The sequence below is a fragment of the Eurosta solidaginis genome, chromosome 5, assembly GCF_040869045.1.
Source record: "Eurosta solidaginis isolate ZX-2024a chromosome 5, ASM4086904v1, whole genome shotgun sequence".
Classification (NCBI taxonomy): Eukaryota; Metazoa; Arthropoda; class Insecta; order Diptera; family Tephritidae; genus Eurosta; species Eurosta solidaginis.
In genome coordinates, this window is record NC_090323.1 from 233213928 (window position 1) to 233226739 (window position 12812).

The window sequence follows — 12812 nt, forward strand, 5'->3', positions numbered from 1 at the left end:
AATTCAAATTTTAAAAGAAAAGTTAATATCTTTACAGTATATAAGTAAATTATGTCAACATTCAACTCCAGTAATGATATGGTGCAACAAAATACAAAAATAAAAGAAAATTTCAAAATGGGAGTGGCTCCGCCCTTTTTAATTTAATTTGTCTACGATACTTTTAACGCCATAAGTCGAACAAAAATTAACCAATCCTTTTAAAATTTGGTAGGGGCATAGATTTTATGACGTTAACTGTTTTCTGTGAAAATGGGTGAAATCGGTTGATGCCACGCCCAGTTTTTATACACAGTCGCCCGTCTGTCTTTCCGCATGGCCGTTAACACGATAACTTGAGCAAAAAACGATATATCTTTAATGAACTTAGTTCACGTGCTTACTTGAACTCACTTTATCTTGGTATGAAAAATGAACGAAATCCGACTATGACCACGCCCACTTTTTCGATATCGAAAATTACGAAAAATGAAAAAAATGCCATAATTCTATACCAAATACGAAAAAAGGGATGAAACATGGTAAGGTAATTGGAGTGTTTTATTGACGCGAAATATAACTTCAGAAAAAACTTTATAAAATGGTTGTGACACCTACCATATTAGGTAGAAGAAAATGAAAAAGTTCTGCAGGGCGAAATAAACAACCCTTAAAATCTTGGCAGGTATTACATATATAAATAAATTAGCGGTATCCAACAGATGATGTTCTGGGTCACCCTGGTCCACATTTTGGTCGATATCTGGAAACGCCTTCACATATATATATGTTACGACTACAGTGACTGCGGCTACATTATCGGATGTTGCTGGTTCTGAAATAATTACCGTGGATGATAAGCCCACAAATAATAATAATAATAACGATAATGCGCACGTTCGGATTAGAGGCACTAATGCAAGCACGGACCTGATTGTTGCTGACCGCTACAAATGGCTTCATCTGTTCTCCTTCTCGCCATCCGTCTCTGAAGATGATATCAAAGATTATGTGGCTAAACAAATCGGTTTGGATAAAACGTCATTATCATGCACTAAGCTGGTAAAAAAAGATGCCGTACTCTCATCGTTGCATAAGGTTAATTTCAAGTTGGGAGCCCCTGAGTCCTCCTTTGAAAAATTATTACGCCCGGAAATCTGGCCAACAAATGTTACAGTGAAGCCTTTTCAGAATTTTCGCAAGTCTCTGCGAAAACTATCGCGGACGTAGCTGGTATCAACCACACGCTCATTAATAATGATAATAGCACTAGTGCTATAAATAATAAGTTGTTAAGTATTTATTTTCAAAACATCTCGGGAATGCGTACAAAAGCTAGTGACGTATTTTTAACTTCGTCTCGCTGTGAGTTTGATGTTTATGTTATTGTGGAAACTTGGTTGAACAGCAACTTCGCGGATGCTGAATTCTTCGATCCTAATATCTATAATATATATCGAAAAGATAGAGACGCAAATAAAACAAATTGCTTGAGAGGTGGAGGCGTTTTAATTGCGGTGAATCGGATGTTCCGTTCTTTTTCAGTCCATTTAGAAAATGATGATTCTCTCCTCGACCAGTTGTGTGTATGCATCTTTGGAAGTCTCGGTAAATTATTCATTTGTACTTCTTACATTCCACCTTCCAGCCCCGATTCTTTATATGCTGCTCATATAAACAATATTGTGAATCTTTATGAGAATAATGAAGATTGTCATTTTTGTATTTTGGGTGATTTTAACCTCAATAAAATTGTATGGTCAAATTTACTTGATAATGGTATCTTAACACCAACAAGGGTGAATAGCTCGCACGAAATAAATTTTATAGATAGTCTTTTCAGCATTAACTTAACCCAAATTAATTCATTTTACAATGAGCTTAATAATATTTTAGATCTTATCTTTGTAGATGAAAACTTGATTTTTAGTGTTTCGGAGGCCACTTTCCCTATATGCAGGTGCGATATGCACCATGTCCCACTCTCCTTAACTCTGGAATTTTTTAATTTTGTATCAGGCCCGAGTATAATCTCCACTGCAAAGTTTGATTTTCGTGCCGCCGATTTTAATGCTTTAAATGAAACAATTTTGGATTTAAATTGGAATTCAATTTTCGCCTCTAAAAGCGTAGCGGAATGTTACGATGCCTTTCTTCTTAATATACTCGAAATTTTCTCTGATAATCTACCCTTACTTCCCGCGAGAATGCATAAACTTCCGTGGTATACGAAAAATCTAAAAAAAAGCTTAAGAATCTTAGAAATAAACATCTTAAACTCTATAAAGCTTCGAAGGATGTCTCCCATAAAGAAAAATATATTTATTATAATAAAAGCTTTAATGTACTTGACAAATTTTTATACAAGCAATATATTTCTCGGTATGAAGTAGAGATGAAGGAAAACCCTAAGGCGTTCTGGAGATATATACGATCTAAAAAAGGTTGCTCTAATATCCCAAATTGTATGTCCTACGGCGGTATAGCTTCTGAGAGCTTATTGGATACTGTTAATCTTTTCGCAGATTTCTTTAAATCAAACTTCGTAACTAGCAACCCTGCTAATAATTTTTCCGCCGATGTCGAACAAATGGTTGACTTCGGATCCATGTTAGTCTCAGAGGAAGACGTTATGAAAGCCATTCTAGCTCTGGAAACGTCGATAAAAAGCGATACTGACGGTCTTTCGTCGTTTATTCTAAAGAAATGTAGCACGTCGTTTTGCGTTCCATTAAGTTACATTTTCAATTTTTCCCTAGCAAGAGGTGAGTTTGTTGATAGGTGGAAAATAGCCTCGATTTCTCCTATCTTTAAATCTGGCAACAAAAACATATTAACTAACTACAGACCCATCTCTAAACTGCCCACTTGCTCTAAGCTCTTTGAAAAAGTGGTAAAAGAGAAGCTATCCTTTCTAAAGAAAGGTTCCATAGATGAGTGTCAACACGGGTTTGTCAGTGGTCGCTCCACAGTTACGAACCTAGCCTCATTTTCTCATTTTTGCATTTCGTCTTTCAAAAATGGACATCAAGTTGATGTTGTATATACTGACTTCGCGAAGGCATTTGATACTGTCACCCACAGCATACTATTAGGCAAGCTTGAACTATTGGGTTTCCATTCTACCTTTTTACGTTGGATTGGGTCCTATCTCACTAATAGAACCTCGTTCGTCGAAATTGAGAATACCAAGTCTTATTCATTCATTGCCACATCTGGGGTACCTCAGGGTAGTATTCTCGGGCCAATTTTATTTCTTTTTTTTATAAATGATATAGGAACCTGTTTTAGGAGTTCAAAATACCTGCTCTACGCTCTAAAAGTTTTTAGAACAATTTCGAGCATGTCAGATGTGTGTCTTTTACAAGATGATCTAAATAGATTAACTAATTGGAGCATTATAAATAATCTACTCATTTACACCTTTCATTTGATACCCATATCGTACAAACATATTCTAAAGTCACCCCTGGTCCACCTTTATGGCGATATCTCGAAAAGGCGAACACCTATAGAACGAAGGCCCACTCCCTTTTAAAAATACTCACTAAAACCTGTCATTTGATACCCATATCGTACAAACAAAGTCTAGAGTCACCCCTGGTCCACCTTTATTGCGATACCTCGAAAAGGCGTCCACCTATAGAACTAAGGCCCGCTCCCTTTTAAAATACTCATTAACTCCTCTCGTTTGATACCCATATTGCACAAACGAATTCTAGAGTCACCCCTGGCCCACCTTTATGACGATATCTCGAAACGGCGTCCACCTATGGAACTAAGGATTACTCCCTTTTAAAATACTCATTAACACCTTTCTTTTGATACCCATATTGTACAAACAAATTCTAGGGTCACCCCTGGTCCTCCTTTATGGCGATATCTCGAAAATGCGACCACCTATACAACAACCACCACTCCCTTTTAAAACTCTCATTAATACCTTTAATTTGATACCCATATCGTACAAACACATTCTAGAGTCACCCCTGGTCCACCTTTATGGCGATATTTCAAAACGGCATCCATCTATAGAACTATGGCCCACTCCCTCATAAAATACTCTTTAATGCCTTTCATTTGATACACATGTCATACAAACACATTCCAGGGTTTCCCTCGGTTCATTTTCCTACATGGTTATTTTCCCTTATGTTGTCAACATAGCTCTCAACTGAGTATGTAATGTTCGGTTACACCCGAACTTAATCTTCCTTACTTGTTTCATGTACAAATTTCGATTTTGCTTGGCTAATTTTCCACTTCGATGTTATTTCCTATGAACCCAGATAATGCATATTTCCAATTGTCAGTTAACACAGCTAAAAGTGCACGCGCATAATAACGTTAAGAGCAGGTAGCGATTTTATTGCTGCCTGGATATCAGGGAGCTTTGCGTTTGGAACTCACTAAAGTATAACGGGGTATAAATGACCAGAAATCTTCCGGTCCCCACTTCTGAGTCCATCTTGTAGCTGAAAGTCGATGTTTGTATGTCCCTATCAAGTGCGATTGGGCCTCTCTTCCAATCATTAATCCTTGAAGATATAATATTAACGCTTCACATTATCCTTCTAGAAACCAGATTTTCTGACGCATAGTGTATTTTGTTCCTATTAACAGAACATATGCAAGTCGATCAGAAGCTGTGTGACATATGCGGCCATCTCAGGTGGCGCCAACGCACGTAGTGCGCTAAACTTTTTGTATGGGAGTTAGATTGTAGTTCTATCTCAGTTTCCTTCCTTTTTCTTATTCTTTTTCTTGTTCTTTTTGTTTTTCTTTTATCTCTGCTTCGCCTTATCCCCGTGTGCAAATTGTTATCAATATCCTCTACTGAAGTGCGAGAAAACTTGCTGTTTCTACAGGTTTGGACCAAAGAGGTATTTTTGTTAAAGGCGTTGGTTTAACACTACAGTTGAAAACATAATTGATTTCGTGTCGGGATACAATATATGCAGGACATATATTTCGTATAACTGAGTTGATTTTAGATAAGAGTTTAACCTAATACAATATCCTGATCGAGATGTGCTAGGGTATGATACGTCTCCGTGATGAGTCTGCTTTCCTCTACTGCGAGTTACGGGTATTGCGCTTTGAGAACGAGATTTAGCGAGCATAAGTTTTCATAACTCTTTGCCGGCCATGTGCCGATGAGGTTGGGGTCCTTGTTATGTTCTTTTAGCTCTAATGGCTGTACCCCTGTATTCCTGGGATGTTCAGGATTCTGAGAACTTAGAATAGGCTGTTTATTCAGCATTTGATTCCACTTCGTTATGGAGAGTATTTCGTCCTCATTGGGTGAGTGATGGTTCTGAGCGCGGTCTTGTGATTGGCATGCAACCTCCTCCAGTTGGTTTCTTTTAAGAACGAGGGTCTAACGGCTAACGAAACATTTCTCTCGAAGGCATCTTGAACCTCTTTGGCCGTGGTGGCATTGGAAGACGCATTGACCATAAATTACCAGCAACTGGGAACAGGTTGCAGTAATTTAAATGTTCCTCCTTTTCCGCCTGCCAGGGTCTTAACAAAGCGTATAAAGCGATCCTACGCCGAATCAAAAACTCTGGAAAAAGCACGTTCCTTTTGATGATACGATTTTTGCCAGATGTACTCACGATTCGAAGCTCCAACACCGACTCGGATCACTATATCGTTGCTGCCCAAATCCGCGCCAGCATCTGCGCTATTAGAAGCAAGGAATAGTTCTTCGAAAGATTTATGGACCTCTACGCGTTGGCGATGGCGAGTACCGAAGAAGATTTAACGATGAGCTGTACGAGCTCTACGCAGACATCAACATAGTCCAGCGAATTAAAACGCAGCGGCTGCGGTGGCTAGGCCATGTTATGCGAATGAAAGATGACGCTCCGGCCAAGAAAGTGTTTCTAACGGAACCTCCTATGGAAGCAGAGGTAGAGGACGGCATCCACTCCGCTGGAAGGAAAAAAACGATTTAAGCTCCCTTGGTGTGACCGATTGGCGCCGTTTGGCAGAGAGAAGAAGCGACTGGCGCCTTGTTGGGCGGCCATAACCGTTTAAATAGTTAAGCGCCAATTAAGTAAGTAAGTAATTAATATAGGAAAGTAACACGTTGAAAAGCGCTAATCACAATAGACTGACAATGACTACGCAAGTCGGCTCTCAAAATTTCACTTGACACCGCAACTCTACCCGAGGAATTCTTGACCTGTGGGAGCATATCTCTAGAGGACATTGTACCGAATCGGTTTCCGGCTACTACAGGCTAAACCCACCTGCAACGATCAAGAAAGCGACTTTGCTATACAGCCAAGTTGAAATCAAAAGCAACACGAAAAGTGCGCTAAAGTGAGCTGAAAAGCTAAGTGAGACGTCTTTTCAAAAATAAAAAAATGAGAAGCAGAATGTGTAAGTTAAGGGCCTTCGCTGCCAGCTAAGAGGAATAACGCCAGAAAATTTTACCAAAAAGTTCGGCGCAAGACGGAAAGATTCAAACTATGAGTGATAACAGCCAGGAATTGCATGGGGAACACCGTTCTCAAAGTCAAATACCCTGAACTCGGTGTAGAGAAAAGCAACCTTCCCAGGGAGACGCGCGTAACTCTAGCTCAACTTCGATCTGGATTCTGTAACAGGTGAAACTCTTACCTATCCAGAATCAATAATATATGTCCTGCTTGTAACATGTGCCCACATGACACCAACCATCTTTTCAATAGCAATGTGGAACCAACGTCTCTACATCCCTTTCTCTCTGGTCCACCCCTGGTCGCACATATTTGATTTTGATGGGGCGATGCACTGCTACAACAACAGAAATAACAACTTGCTTGTTACCACAGATTTGTGTCCTGGATTGGAAATAAATCTTTCTGTTTAAATATCTGAAAATAGTAACACCCTGTAAAGAAAATCCAAGTCATCACGGGGAAGTTTTCGAATATATCTCGTCCTACTTCGCATGCTTGTTTTAATTTCGCAGTTTGCATATCCTTACGTATAACAGTCTACAAGAAACCGGATAAACCGAAAAAAAGCAGAATGTATAACAGGAAATTTTCGACGAGTATTTGTGGGCTACATCTCGCGACTGTATCGGAGTTGATGTCCCTGCTTATTTTGCGCCACCTGTCGGGAAATAGCATAACATTTCTCTGTAAACATTTTTGTTAACAGCGCCAAATGATTTTCATAACTTACTTATAACAGGGCCTCCGCGTAATTTCCCGCGCCCACGCCAAAAAGAACAATTGAAGGATTTTCCCACCACACTCTTTGGCACGTCTTTTCTTTCGTCTTTGGCACAGCGGCGAATTGCATTTTCGCGTAGTTTTTGTTGTGAATAATTGTAGTTTAATCAGCGGCCACCGCGGTGTGATGGTAGCGTGCTCCGCCTATCACACCGTATGCGCTGGGTTCGCACCCCGGGCAAAGCAACAGCAAAATTTTAGAAATAAAGTTTTTCAATTAGAAGAAAATTTTTCTAAGCGGGGTCGCCCCTCCGCAGTGTTTGGCAAGCGCTCCGGGTGTATTTCTGCCATGAAAACTGATCTGCCTTGCAGATGCCGTTCGGAGTCGGCATAAAACAAGTAGGTCCCGTCCGGTCAATTTGTAGGGAAAATCAAGAGGAGCACGACGCAAATTGGAAGAGAAGCTCTGCCTTAGATCCCTTCGGAGGTTATCGCGCCTTACATTTATTTTAATCAGTAAATAATTATTTAAATAAGTTTAAAGTGACAAAGTGTTTTTAAATAAGTGAAGTGGATTAAATGCTTTAAAAATATAAAAATAGATTGTGATGAGAAGTGAAACAACAAAGAAATTGTGAAGTGCAAATTTAAGCAATGTCGGCCATTGCTGAAAATGAGAAGAAAGCAAAACAAAAATGTGCAAAAGGACGAAGTGTGAGTGTGAGACAAAGGAAAGAAGTGAGTTTTGAGTTCTAATATTGAAATAATGGCTAAAATAACAGTTTAATTATATTTAAGTTGCATTAGTTGTATTTGAAAGCTGTGCCAGATAATTAAACACAATGAGAAGGCGTTTTTTTGGCATCCACTGCTTACGATCCATTTGCATGTGACACGTCTTGCACTTCACCACTATTCCCCAAATTCATGTTAACTTAACAGGGTGCAAGACGTAACAGAAAATTCTCTTAACGATTTTCTCTGTTCGTCTGTTACCAAAAAATTCTCTGATCAGAGCAAGTATATTGCAAATTTAATTCTCTGATTTTTTGTAAATAAATTATGATGGTTGAAAGGTTGAAGTCTTCGGCACAGACGAACACAGTCCTGTCCTTACTTGTTTTTTTTTTTTATATTCAAAGTGTGAATTTGAATCTGTGCCTATGATTCAGGGCAAAACAAAAACAAAAGTGCTACAAGTGTATAGGGGTTGAGCAGCTCCGATGTAAAGAAATATTTTGACAAGTATAAAATACATTATTCAGTCAACAAATATAGTCAAAAAGCTGAATTAAAAATTATTATAAATTTTTGATCTCCTAAAGTAAACACATTTGATTCAAATATGATTCCAAAATGTGGTTGAAAAAAAATATTCAGTGTTTGATCATCTAAAGTATTCATATTTGATTATTTCTTTTGTTCAATTGTATGGTAACTCATTATTTTGTCAGAAAGAGTAATCAAATTATATTGATATCCCGCTCAGCATTTAGGTGATTTAATTTTGAATTTCCCTACATATCAATACAATTTGATTACTCTTTCTGACTAAATAATGAGTTATCATACAATTGAACAAAAGAAATAATCAAATATGAATACTTTAGATGATCAAACACTGAATATATTTTTTCAACCACATTTTGGAATCATATTTGAATCAAATGTGTTTACTTTAGGAGATCAAAAATTTATAATAATTTTTAATTCAGCTTTCTGAATCTTTTTTGACTATATTTGTTGACTGAATAATGTATTTTGTACTTGTCAAAATATTTCTTTACATCGGAGCTGCTCAACCCCTATACACTTGTAGCACTTTTGTTTTTGTTTTGCCCTGAATCATAGGCACAGATTCAAAATCACACTTTGAATATAAAAAAAAACAAGTAAGGACAGGACTGTCTTCGTCTGTGCCGAAGACTTCAACCTTTCAACCATCATAATTTATTTACAAAAAATCAGAGAATTAAATTTGCAATATACTTGCTCTGATCAGAGAATTTTTTGGTAACAGACGAACAGAGAAAATCGTTAAGATAATTTTCTGTTACGTCTTGCACCCTGTTAAGTTAACATGAATTTGGGGAATAGTGGTGAAGTGCAAGACGTGTCACATGCAAATGGATCGTAAGCAGTGCATGCCAAAAAAACGCCTTCTCATTGTGTTTAAATTCTCTGGATGCGCCAAAAGTATGATGACAACTTTCAAAAAATGTCTAACGTACGTCAATTATTCGCCAAGAGTGAATGTGTTTACAAGATATTTAGAGTGTTTAAGTATTTTAATTACCAAAAAGAAAATGCCCAGTGATAGAAAGTGCGTGGTATTAGGGTGCGGTCTTACAACCGTATCCGACCGAAAAGTGAAGTTCTTCCTTATGCCGATGAACATGAAGGAGCAGTGGCTTGCCAATTTAAGGCTGCAAGAGCACCAAAACGTACTGGTGTACGTTTGCAGCCTTCACTTCCCAAAGGAAGCCTATGGAGATAGGCTTAAAAAGAACGCTGTACCCACAATGAATTTGGGTAAGTATATTTAATTGCAATATGCTCATAAATAAAAGTGATGTATGTACATTGGTTAAGTGAAATGATTGCATAGTGGGGCACGTTGCAATGCCAACCTTGGCCAAAAGGCAGAAAAGTGCTTAAAGTTAATGATTATAAGTTTACTGCCTTTTTTCTAAGGACGGCATTGCGAAAATTCCCTCCGTGCAATTAGGAGTTTACCACATGCCACACACTATTTTTCGTGTTTGCCAAGTTCACCAAATGTGCGGCGATAAGACGAGCCAAAGAGTATAGTGAACTCCAGTATAAATATAAAGTATAATATGCTTACATCGTTATACTACTAGATGGCACTGAAAGCATTGGACATTGGCAGAAAATTTAGTTCTTCTGGGCGTGGGGCGGGAAATATACATACTAGAAAAAATACATACTAGAAAAACAGGGTGCATGAAAAACTTAGTTCCTTAAATTTAAGTGATTTAAGCTTTTCAGCCTAAAGATGTTTTCTTCATAATTTCAGGATTCAGTTGCTTTAGAAATATGATCTCACTGCATGGCGAAGTTCAGCTGTCCTCCTGATCTTATGCTCATCGTATTTGCTGCAAGGAGGAGAACGCAGATACTGGCTGCGATGGGAAAGAAGTCGTGATCGGAGTCGAATTTGTGGGTCCTCAAATTGAGCGTACATCAAAAACACTGTAAGCCTTCTATGACATGGTTGATCTGAATATATGTTGTACGTTAAGAATGCTGATTTGTAGATTGATAGATCATTTGCGCGTTTCAACCTAATAAATAATTTGACTCTGCTTCGGCACAGAAGTCAACGAACTCTTATTTACTGAGTATCGTCTCGTTGTGAGGATATGTTCTAGGACCGTGGAAGAAAAGGTGTCTTCCCCTTCCTTTGTCAATTGTGATATTCATACCATAAAGGACTGAAAATGTATGACGATCCAAGTAACCATAAAAGATTATATTATTCTGTTTTCACGCGAACATCAGCTAGCCGGTTGGGGACAATGAAATGACAATAAATTTCAGATACGTGTCTACGAAATCGAAGCTCTTAAAACGCCAAGCCTGGAGCAATAGGAGGCTCTTTAGTAGTTTCTCCCAAAGTGAGTAGTACATTCAATCTATACAGCTGTTGTACTGTATATTCCAATGTAAGGAGTTCCAGATTTGGTGGCCTACTCTTCCAATGTCACTGAAAAAAAATGATGATTGGAAGCATTCGAGGTATGAGCATACCTACTTCAACTTGCACCATCAATCCCTCAATTTCATTACCAATTTTCACTGACTTGTTGTTAGGTATTCCACATGGCTAGAAAGAGGAAACATGTGCTTGTATTCTCAGAGACCCATTGCACACTTAAGACCAAGGTCTCATATATCGACAACAAAAAGCCGATCACTTCATCTCTCAAGGAGATATGCCAGCACTTCAGGATCAACCTTACAACTGTAGCGCTGGTGTAGTGACCAACTGGAATACGACCGCTCGCTCATATAACTCAGTAATCATACCTCAGTCTCCTTTTTTGTCTACACACTGTTTGTTAAGTAGGCACCTCGATAAAATGGGCATTAGATCTTACGATTGCTCTCGCAATTGCAGATGTATTGAGGAGGAACATGTGTAGTTTTTCAGGAGCTGACAACAGATGAAATCAGGGATTGTAGAAACTTGTAAGGTATCTGATTTTCAAATTAAAATTTTAGGAGATAAGAAACAAACTCCTCAATTTTCCGTTGTTGCCAAAATTTTGGTTTAGTTACAAATTCAGTTTTAGCTCTTAGGTAATAGTTATTTTATTGTTAATTTTTAGATAGGTCGTTATTCCAGCGGTAAACAAATAATTTGTTTGAAACTATTGTTGTCTTTGATGATAAAATGGGGTATATCATTAGTCAAAATAAAGTAGGTGTTAGGTTAGAGTCAGCTTTTTTGCAAGATAGCTCCTAGGAAATTATATCAAAAAGCAGAAACTAACTTCAGCACCCAGCGGCCACCATGGCTTGCCTACGGCATCGAAGGTCCTATGTTCGAGGCCTGCGGAAAGCGGTATAAAACACTTAAGACAAGTTTTTTTCTAAACGGGGTCGCACTTCGGAAGTAGTTTGGCAAACACTCCGAGTGCATTTCTGCCATGAAAAGCTTCTCCGTCAAAATTCACCTACATACCTTGCAGATGCCGTTCGGAGTCGGCCAATATGTAGAAAATATTAAAGAAGCAAATTGGAAAAGAAGCTCGGCCTAACTTTCCTATATCGCGCTAGTATTTATTATTTGTTTAGCTAATCATCTACTATACTCGGCGCCGGTAACAGGCAATTGCAACCAAAGTCGAGTTAGAATGTAATTGAGTTATTGCCATTATGATGTTATTGCTCAAAAACCCAACAACAGTTTTCTGATTTCCTTCAATAATTTTAGATTCTATGTCTATATCCTGATACCCCTCTTTTGAGTTTTTTAAATATGACTCTGGGTGGATCTCTTCGTATAAACAACTTGATTTGAGCTCCTTGCTGACTATATGATTGTTGGTGAAATAGGACACGCTTTAGTAGCTTTTCCTGGGGTTTTGCTCCGAAACAAAGCTGCAAACCTACAAGCTGAACACTTCCATCTCTCACTACACTACTTAAATTATTGACTTCGAAGTAGTATTAAGGTACAGATAACCAAATATAATTAATTGGAAAATAAGCATACACGGACGGATTCAGAATGCATGGTCGTGCGAAAATCACACTTCCAGATTTCTACGTAGTCTTCCAAACTTTAATCAGGTTTAAACGTTTAAGAAGCAGCGAAACCGGAACAATGAGGCCCCAGACTCCGCTTATCATTTGTAAGCAGATCTGGGACAAGGATTCGTGTGATCTTGGCAAAATCTGAAGCCACCTCATTAGGGATCCTTCTGGGAAAGTATTGAGGACTTGTGGTAAGTAGAGTTCTAAGTGATGTACCCTTATCTTTGGTGCTCTAATGGAAAAGGTATTCCCCACTTAGGTTAGGTTGGCTTAAAAGGGCATGCGTGGGAGCTTCTCACACTTCCACTCGGAAACATTTTTGTCTATTGTGAATGACCTCTGCGAGTGCCGGGTAACGCCACATTCGTCCAA